This window comes from Peromyscus leucopus, chromosome 9, assembly GCF_004664715.2.
Source record: "Peromyscus leucopus breed LL Stock chromosome 9, UCI_PerLeu_2.1, whole genome shotgun sequence".
NCBI lineage: Eukaryota > Metazoa > Chordata > Mammalia > Rodentia > Cricetidae > Peromyscus > Peromyscus leucopus.
This window is the reverse complement of record NC_051070.1, coordinates 66,299,824-66,309,524: the sequence shown is the minus strand read 5'-3', so window position 1 is coordinate 66,309,524 and position 9,701 is coordinate 66,299,824. Positions and strand designations below refer to the sequence as shown.

The 9,701-nt window shown below is 47.6% G+C and overlaps 1 long non-coding RNA gene across 1 annotated transcript; it reads left to right on the top strand.

The window, feature by feature from the left end:
* Positions 1-1,620: 1,620 nt before the first annotated feature.
* LOC119088581 lies at positions 1,621-3,047 on the top strand. The gene is made up of 2 exons (XR_005092252.1): positions 1,621-1,822; positions 1,913-3,047. It is a non-coding gene; the product is annotated as an uncharacterized LOC119088581 (long non-coding RNA).
* The last annotated feature ends 6,654 nt before the right edge of the window (positions 3,048-9,701 follow it).

The window sequence follows — 9,701 nt, the reverse complement described above, 5'->3', positions numbered from 1 at the left end:
CTGTGAGGGGGGAGTGAGGCTGGGGGCTGTGAAGTGGACCGGGTCTAGTATCCTGGGACAGCTGAGATTGGCAGCCCCCTGCCACTAAATAGAGTTTCTGCTCACAAGTGAGTCCAGTGGAAAATTTTAGTCTGCTCTTAGGAACTGTGCGTCCCGCCTGGGAAACTGAAGATGTTTCTTTAACAGAGAAATCGCGCTTCTGAAACTCAAATGACAGCATGGCCCTGATCTGCTTTTCTCTCCCTCACACCAGTTTTCTTGGGATGTTATCGGGCCAGCATCAGAACAATGCCCACTTCTGTCTTGTGTTTAACCTGAATGACAAATGACCAGTCAGCCGATGTAGGCCACGCAAGGAAGTCTCCCTTACCGGTTGGGCGAATGCAGAAACGCAATGGCTTTCTTTATTGCTCCGTTCTTTCTTTTCTTTTTCTTTCTGTTTCTTTTTCTTGTCCCACCTAAAAGCACTTCTTATGGATCAGGTCTGGAGAGCCGCTGAAGGTTGTTTGAGAACTCTGGGCCCGAGTCCTCTGACATTCTCTGTTGCCAGCTGCTCACTCATTATTCTAAAAAAACGGCAAACAAGCCCAAACCACTTCTCCAAGCAATTCCGAGACATACTTCACAAACAGAACAAAGCAAAGCTACCAGCAAAGCCCAGCTTTCCTGAGATCCTTTGTGAGAACCAGGATTTTTTTTATTTTTTTGGTTTTTAATTCTTATTTTATGTGCATTGGCATTTTGCTTGCATAGTCTGGGTGAGGGTGTCAGCTGTGAGCCGCTACGTGAGTGCTGGGAATTGGACCCTGATCCTCTGGAAGAGCAGTCAGTGCTCTTAACTGCTGAGCCAGCTCTCCAGCCCCAAGAGAACCAGGATGATTTTTGATCACTACTAAGTTCTATTTAAAACATTTTTGAAGGATTTTTTTTCTTTTCAATTTTTAATTAGTTCTTTGTGTACAATGTATTTTGATCATATTCACCCCAACCTTTTCTCAGATCCAACTCCTGTTTCGGTCAACCTGTGTCCTCTTTTTTTTTCCCCCCCTTTTTTTTCTTTTAACCCATCAAGTCCATTTTGTACTGCCCATATACTATACTCTTCAATGTGTGGCCATCCTCTGGAGGTGGTAAGTGTCAACAGTATAATGAAAACAATCTCTTCTTCCTCCTCTTTCTCCTCTCCTCCCCTCCCCTCCTCCACTCCCCTCCTCTCCTTGCCTCTTCTTCTCTTCTGGAGATTGTGGTAGTGCTGGGAGTCAAATCCAGAGCCTGACACTCTACCACTGAGTTGAACCCCTGACCCTTCTCCACTATTTTTTCGGGCTATGTTTATTTTCTTGAAGGAGGAATTACATAAAAGTGAACCTTTAGGAGGTCTTCTTTCTTTGGGTCTGGTGTTAGGGATGTGTCCCGTTTGAATTTCTGGGTCTGGCAGGCACAAGCCCTGATTTCTTTCTGCTCTCCAGAGCTACATGTTTGTGCCAATGGGTGACACATCTTAGTGCTTCCCACTAAACAGTGGGCTTTCTGGCGACAGGGTGACACTTTGCTCCCGCGATGCAGGGGGCCCTGCTCACAGTTCTGTCTGGAATGTGCTGTGCTCAGCAAAAACAGGAGCTGACATTTGTAAGGCTGGGAGACCAGAGTGCACAGGGTGCTGCGGCCTCACGCCGTCGCCCCCCCCCCCAAGGCTCCTGGGGCCGCTCTGAAGAAAGCTGGTTGATTTCCAGTCGGTGCAGGTGCCCGTGACTCCAAGGGCAGCCTCTGGGTTTCACTCACCTCCTTCTGCATCCTTCACCTTACCCCAGTGTTGTGACAGGTAAATGGCTACCGAGTGAGGAGGGGAAGGAAGGTGGAGGAGGGGTTGGGTCCTCTGCCTGCCAGGCTTGCTCTGAGTGTGTGTCTTCAGCACTCTAGGTGGGATCTGAATGCTCCCTGGCCCTTGCAGAAGCTTTCTCGCCCTGGTGGGCTCCAGCCAAAGTGTCCTGTAACACAGGACCCTCAGACAGCCGTTAGAGAGACAGCCAGCACGCCTATGCGTTTGAGACTCAGCCTTTCAACGCACACGCCGAAGTGGAAGCTGCCAGCCTCTGCATTTTACTGCGTGGAAATGTAGTTTGTTCCTTTTTCTATCTTTTGTGTTGTAGGGCTAAACAAGAAAAAAAAATATGAAATCACTTTAAAAAATCCACTGGACTGTTTTGCTTTGTTCACTGCAGAAGGTCACAAAGGGTTCAGGACAACAGGATGGGGATGCTCATGTGCTTCTCCTGTGAGCAGCAGGGCCAGCTCCCGCTCAAAGGAAGGCTTTATCTGGAAGCTGGTGACTCTGATAAAAATGAGATGGCAGGAGGCTGGGAGGAGGAGGGAGAGCGTGATTTAAACGTTTTCACGAAACATTCAGCGCTGGCTGTAATTTCACCTGCTCTCCCCCTCTTACCGCTCCCCATTTCAGAGCAGGAGGGAGGGCATGCATGCACACACACCTGGCTGGGTGTGGGGCCACTTTTCCTGTGACTACAATGATCTGCCCTGAGAAATACTTAGGCCATCTTTATTAGTGGACCATCTCTTCTAAAACTATGACCCAAACACAGGTGTTCCAGAATCTAAAAGACTGACTTGGTCTCTGAAAAACCAGTCTGTGATTTAGTATTTCCGTACGTGAAAGCTCAGCTTATGGTATTGTTCCCAAAGCCCAACATATTTGTTGACGTGACAGCAAACACAGACAGGTGCCCAAAGTTAATGTTTCCTCTATTTCTCTACTCCGTAAGCTCCGTGATTCACTGCCTTCAAGTGAGATACTGCATTTGCTGGTCTGTTAAGTATACTGAGACTCTTCCAGAACACAGCAAGTCGCCACCCACAGTCAACAGTGGGGGAGCAGTAGTGAGGCTAGTTTAGTTATCTCCGAATGTCTAAAGAGAGACTATTAGTATGTAGCAGTGCATGGAAAACACTCATGAGCCTCTGCATTGTTATTAGTTGTTACTTTATAGTGGGAAATGACAAAATAAAGGTAGCTGCCAGTTTTTGAATGTTTACTGTGTGTAGATGAAACCCTTGCTAATCACTACCTTAGTTAATCCAGACAACAACTCCCTGAAGTATGACTATTATTATCCCCATTTTACAGACAGACAAACTGAGGATTACAGAGGTTAATAACTTGCCCCAAGTCATGTACCAAAGGCTTTGGGAGCCATTATTTTGGTCAAATTCTAACTGAGTGTGCAGTCAGCCATTGTGTCAGAGGCTTCCAAGGAAGGTACTTGCCTATTTGTTTTGTTTATATATTACTTGATGAATAAAACTACCATTCCCATTGCATATAAAAATTCCTAAAGATGCCTCCTCAGGATGTTGTGCAGTTCCACTTAGCTATTGATGGGATCAGTCCTCAGGGCTGGGGATGTAGCTCATTTGCTAGAGTGCTTGCCTAGTGTACATGTGAGGCCCTGGCTTTGATCCCCAGCACTGCATAAACCTGGCATGCTGATGCATGTCTGTGATCCCAGGACTCCAGAGGTGGAGGCAGCCATTCCGTGTCATCTCCAGCTCTATAATGAGTAAGAGACCAACTTGGACCACATGAGACCTTGTCTAAAAAAAAAAAAATGACATTCCTTTCTGACATGTATATTTTTTGACTTTGTAAATTTTCAAGATAATGTTTCTCATGGAAGCTTTGTGCTGGTGATGGATACATGTCTGAAATTTCAGCAATCCAGAGGCTGAGGCAGGAGGATTATTGAGTTCCATGTAGTGGGTAGCCATTCCAGCTTTGACCTGGAAATACCATCCCCTTTGAGGCTTCGGTAACTGTCACACCTACAAGGCGGAGCCAAGAGAGGACCCCTGAAGACCCGAGATGTGGATGGGGGAGCTCTCTTGGTTCCTGGATCCTGGATCCTGGACGCTGGACATAGACCAAACAGAGTTCTCCAGAGAATACCGCTGGACTGCGCTACACCTTTCCCAGACCCTGTAACCTATCCCTTCACTTGTAAGTTACCCCACAAAATAAACCTCGCTTTTAACTACTTGGAGTTGCCTTAATATTTAAACCAATAGTTCCAGGTCATCTGGGTCTAAACACAGAAGGAAAGATGAGCTTTGAATGGACACCATGTTCAGATGCTCAACAGTCTTCAGGGTTATGCTCCCGACAGACGCCAAGTCAACGGAAAAATCAAAAACAACCGCCTTCAAAGGGCGGGCGGCCTTGTGAATCTATAACTCAAAGGAGAATTGTCCTTTGGAGTCTAAATGAGTTTGGACTGCTCCAACTGGGCCCTTCCAACTCTGCTGGCATTCCTACTGAAAACAAACAGTGGTGTACTGATTGCCACAGACGCTCTCTGCAGGGCAGACAGCACACAGCGTTTCCCAGGCTGTTTGGCCAGCTCGCTCAGGTGTTCAGTCTGGGTGCGGGATTGCAACATGTATAGCATGCCAGGTGGCCCTGCAGAGCCTGGCTGCAGCTCAGGGACCGCTGGGGACAACAGGAACATTAGGGCATGGAATGGCTCTGCCAGTCTCCGCAGAAAACCCTTACTCATGGCGTAGCGTCTTTGCCTAGACGTATTCCTGCACGTCTCCTCATTTGTTTTAGCTCTATTTTTACAGTGAGAATAGTTAAGAGGGCCTAGGACTGAGCATGACTGAACCTGCTGGGGACAGCAGATCCACAGAGCCGGACAAACCTTACACAGAGTCAGCGTGGCTGCGGCCACCAGACCGGCTCCCTCTTCAGCAGGAGACTGAAAAGGTATACACACAGATTTTTCTTTTCAATTTTTTTGTAAGTCAGGATTTTTCTCAGTAGCCCAGGCTAGCCTGGAACTTACTCTGTCGCTCAGGCTGGCCTGAAACTCTCAGCAATTATCTTGCTTCTCCTTCTTATTGGGGTTATAGACATGTGACACTGTCCCTGGCTCCCAGGTGTGTTTAAAAGCTTCAACTTTGCAATGGACCTACAAGCTTCTCTCTCAGTCTGAGGACCACAAATTCACCTCAGCCTTTAAACTCAGTTACAAATCTCTCAAGGGTGTTTCTGAAGCTTCAGGGAACTTTGGGATAACATGCTCTAAAGGGGAGATTTTTTTTCCCCTTCATTCATTTAACTGGTAAAGTTTCAAGCACTCAACTTCATTCATTTATATAATTCTATCTAATTAATGGAAACGGGGGATGTGGTAGGACAGGAGGAATAACTTTTAATATCCTGTAATGAAGTAGTTAGACATCTATGGTGTGACAACAATTGATGGAATACTCAGTCCAGAGCACAGGGGCTTAGGGTGGATTCCTAGCATTCACACCAGTGGCTTACAACTGCCTGTAGCTCCAGCCCCAGGGCATATGACACTCTGTCTCTTCTGGCTTCTGTGGGTACCTGCACATATGTGGTACGTATACATATACACACAAACACACCTATAAAATATAAAAATAAGACTGCATGGGGCTTGAGAGATGGCTCAATGTTTAAAAAATGCTTACTGCTTTTGCGGACGACTGGGGCTCAGTTCCCAGCACCCACAACTCACAACTCATATAGCTCCAGGGCCAGGATACCTGGTCGCTCATATAGGCTCACACACATACTCATTAATTAAAAAATAATAATAAACCAAAAAGCCAGGCCTGATGGTGCTTGTCTTTAATCCCAGTACTCAGGAGGCAAAGACAGGCAGATCTCTGTGAGTTCAAGGCCAAAGGCCAGCCTGGTCTTTTTACACAGTGATACCAGGTTTGCCAGGGCTACATAGTGAAACCCTGTCTCAAAACAAACAAGCAAAACAACAAACAAAAAACACAAATATTTCTAAAACATAGCCGGTAGAGAAGATTCTAAATGTTCTCAGCACAAGGGAATGATGCGTGTCTGAGGAGATGGAGTTGCTGAATGCCCTGATCTGGTCATTAATCCTACAGTGCACACAGATATTGAAATGTCACACGGTACCCCATAGTTTGCATTTATTGCGTGTCAATGAAAAAATTACAGATAAAGTGAAAAAAGAATTTTTTTCCTCAGGGTGTGATAGGTAAACTGAACCAAGGAGTGGTCATTATTGGTGGCCGTAAGTGGAGGGTGGTGGTCCAGTTTAAAATGTACTTTTCAATCGTGTTCAGTCAGTTTTATTTGAGGATCTTCATTTGTGAATTGTATAAAGCACTGGTCAGGTGTTCCTGCTGCTCCGATGTTCTCAAGGATGTCCACGGGACCAGCCCTGCAGGTGACTGAGAGGTGGACTCTCGATGAGGACCTTGTGTGTCAGCAGAGGAGGAAGGGAGGCCCCACGGGCTCAGCCCTCGGAACTTGGGTTAGGTGAATTCTCCTCCTCAATGAATTCTCCTCCTCAATGAATTCTCCTCCTTAATGAATTCTCCTCCTACCTTAGCGATGAATGGGATCCAGAGGGAGGTGGTGGGTGGAGGGACAGACTCTTCCACCTTGGTGGACAGTGGGGTCCAAGCCCAACAGGATGCTCAGAAGGACACTGTGTTCCCCTGTGACCCCTGCCCTGATCAGACCATTTAGCACTGTCTAGCTAGAGTTCATGTCAGCTTAAAAACAGACTGGACAAGTAACAGGGACACCTGGAGATGACGGCACTGAGGTCACAACCAGGACCTCCTCCCGAGCTCACCAGAAGGGACTCTAGCTGGGCAATCACTACACCTGGAACACAAGCTTACTTTAGAGAGAGCAGAGTCCGCTTTACTGTGAGCCTTTGGTGCAAGGGCTTGCCCTTAAGGGATCTACGAATTGCCTACTACATTTGTCTTCCTCAGTGATAGACCTCTGTGAAATGTCCACATAGGCTCATGTGTTTGAGCACTTGCTTTAGATGCTGACTGTGGGAATTTTATGGAACCCGGGGAGGTGGGGCCTAGCTGGCCGACAACTTAAGATCACTGTGGGTAAGGCCTTGAGTGTTACAGTGTATCAGTCAGCTTCGTGGTCCGTGCTAAGTAATGCGTTTCTGATACATGATTCAAAGTGCTGCTGATACATGATTCCATCATGGGCAGAGAGCCACCTGCAGCTCCCCATGCGTTCCCCACCATGATGGACTAAAAAAAAAATCCCTTGAAATCCTGAGCAGAAATAATCTCTTTTTCCCTTAAGTTGCACCGGCCAAGTATTTGGTCACAGCAAGGAGGACAGAAATAAGACCTTGGTGTTAGCCTGGACCATTGCTACCTTGAGTGAGAATTGGCTTTTCAGCGTGGTATGGTATTGCATGCCTGTAATTGCAGTGCTTGGGAGGCTGAGGCAGGAGGATAAAGAGTTTGAGGCTGCCCTGTGTTGTATAGTAAGACACTGTCTTAAAGGAAAAGCTCACAGATTTTCCCCCCGGTCTTCTCCAGTTCTGGTCGGGTGCCTAGATTAGGTGGAAAGATGAAAGAGAGTGTGCTGGGCGGGGCTTCCTGGAAGGCTGATTCAGCCAGGAGCTATGCTATTTCACTTTGAAAGCATGTAGCTGCTAGGCACACACATGTAACAGCTGCCACACAGCAGCCAAAGCAAGTCTTAAGGTGACCTTGAGACTCCCAGCCCTTTGCCAGGATGGGAAGGTAGGAAAACAGATGAAAGCCCAGGTCACTGACGCCTTTAGAGGCACCAAGAGAACTATGGGTCACCTTTCTTTTGATTTCCTCTAACTGGAAAAAAAGTGAAGTAGTTGAGGGTCTTGTGTTATAGTCAGTTGACATTAACGTTAATGGAGTCAGACTCTTGCTCCCATTTTTAAAATCGCTTCTCAAATTTTAGCAGTCCATTTCTCACATTAGCCTTCATCCCTACTCAGGAGCTCTGCGGCCTTGTCTCTAACCCGTTCTTCCTGCCCAGTGGTCCCCCAGACGCTCTTCCTCCACCCCAAGTCCTGCAAGTGTCCACTTGGTAGCTCTCCCTGAACATGACCAGTCCTTTCTTCTTCCCCGATATCCAACCTGCTCATTCCCTGCTACATTTAGCCCCAGATTGCCAGGCCGCCTCTCATCCTACTCACAACAAGGACTAGAGAAGAAAGGAATTGACACACCCTTGAGGTTAGTGCTCCACTCCATGCTTCCAGTGACCCTTCCTGCCCTCTCTCTAGACTTCCCCTGACTCCTTGGCCCAGCCCAGCTGCTCTCCTCTCTCAGGGCAGCCAGCCTGCCCCACCCAGCCCACCCAGCCTGGGATGGCTATGGAGTTGCCCTGGTCTCCTTGGGTGGAGACAGCTCTCTTTGATGCAGCTTTGCTCTCTGGCTTTGGCCTCCTCATACTGCAACCTCACAGGGCTCCTCACTCACCTCCCAGGGGTCACCCCAGCCTCCCAGGGGTCACCTTAGCTCTTTTTTCCCACAGCTTTGCTTCTGGGAAGAACGTTTGGCACTTTCTCCCCCTTCTAACTCATTCCTTGACCCCTCGCTATCTCACTGCTACCCCATAACCCCAGGGCAGCTGTCAGAGTCATCCTGGCTGGCACCTGGGGTTACTTTCGCTGCCTTTAATCGTGACCCCCTTCTGGTGTGTGACGTGGACTGATAGTGTCTCTCTTGGCACTGTGCCTCTTCTTACAGTACTATTTCTCCCTTCCCTCATATAGCTCCCGCTGCAAGACCCAGATACCACCTTCTCTGCCCTTGGTAGTTCTAAATAAGAATGGCCCCCATAGGCTCATATATCTGAATTGTTGCTCGACAGGTGGTGGAACTGTTCAGGAAGGATTAGGAGGCGTGGCCTTGTTGGAGGAGGTGCCTCATCCTCCAACAGGGTGGGCTTTGAGGTTTCAAAGGCTCATACCATCCCCGGTTAGTTCTCCCTGCCTCACATTTGTGTGTAAGTACATGAGCTCTCAGCTACTGCTCCAGCACCATGCCTGCCTGCCTGCCTGCTGCCATGCTCCTCACCATGATGGCCATGGATTCTAGCCCTCTGGAACTGTGAGCCACACATTAAACACTTTATTTTTAGAAGTTGCCTTGGCCATGGTTCTTTGTCGCAGCTATTGAAAAGTATCTGAGACACTGTCCAAGAGACCTGCCTCTCTTTGGCCAGGTGAGAGGGACTAGAGAGTGATGTCAACCTGCCACCCATCTCTTCATCCCCATCCCCCACTGTTACTCTCTGTCCTTCTCAATCTGTAACAGTCCATGGTCACCTTGGGCCCACACTCCCACTGCTGGGAGTGATGCTCCCACCAGGCCATAGTTTACTTCTTTATATTGTTAAAAAAAGGTTACAACATATGAGTTCATTTCACTAAGTGTAGTAAATAATAGAAAAATATTTTTCTCCCACCACACCCCACAGAGGTACCATTGCCCTGATGGCAGTTGACTCGGTCTGCTCCCTGGTCTTCTGCACACTGACATTGTTTATGTACACATCTACTACTTTATACAATATCAGGTTCATGTCATGTGTCATTCTGCAATGACCCATGGGATGTCTTATATTTCTTTTTACACAGTGTTATCAGTTTGAATACATCTGGGATTAACCAACCACCCAAGCAACTAGGCACACCCATGAAGAATTTTCTTGGTTTGAGAGAGAAGACCCACTCTAAATCCAGATCCTTTGAAGTCAGAAGGCACACTCTAAACCCAGGCCACATCTTCACACAGCAGCCTATATAAAGGACGTGGAAGAAGGAAGCCTTTGCTTTTTTGCCTGCTTGCCCATGCTCTCA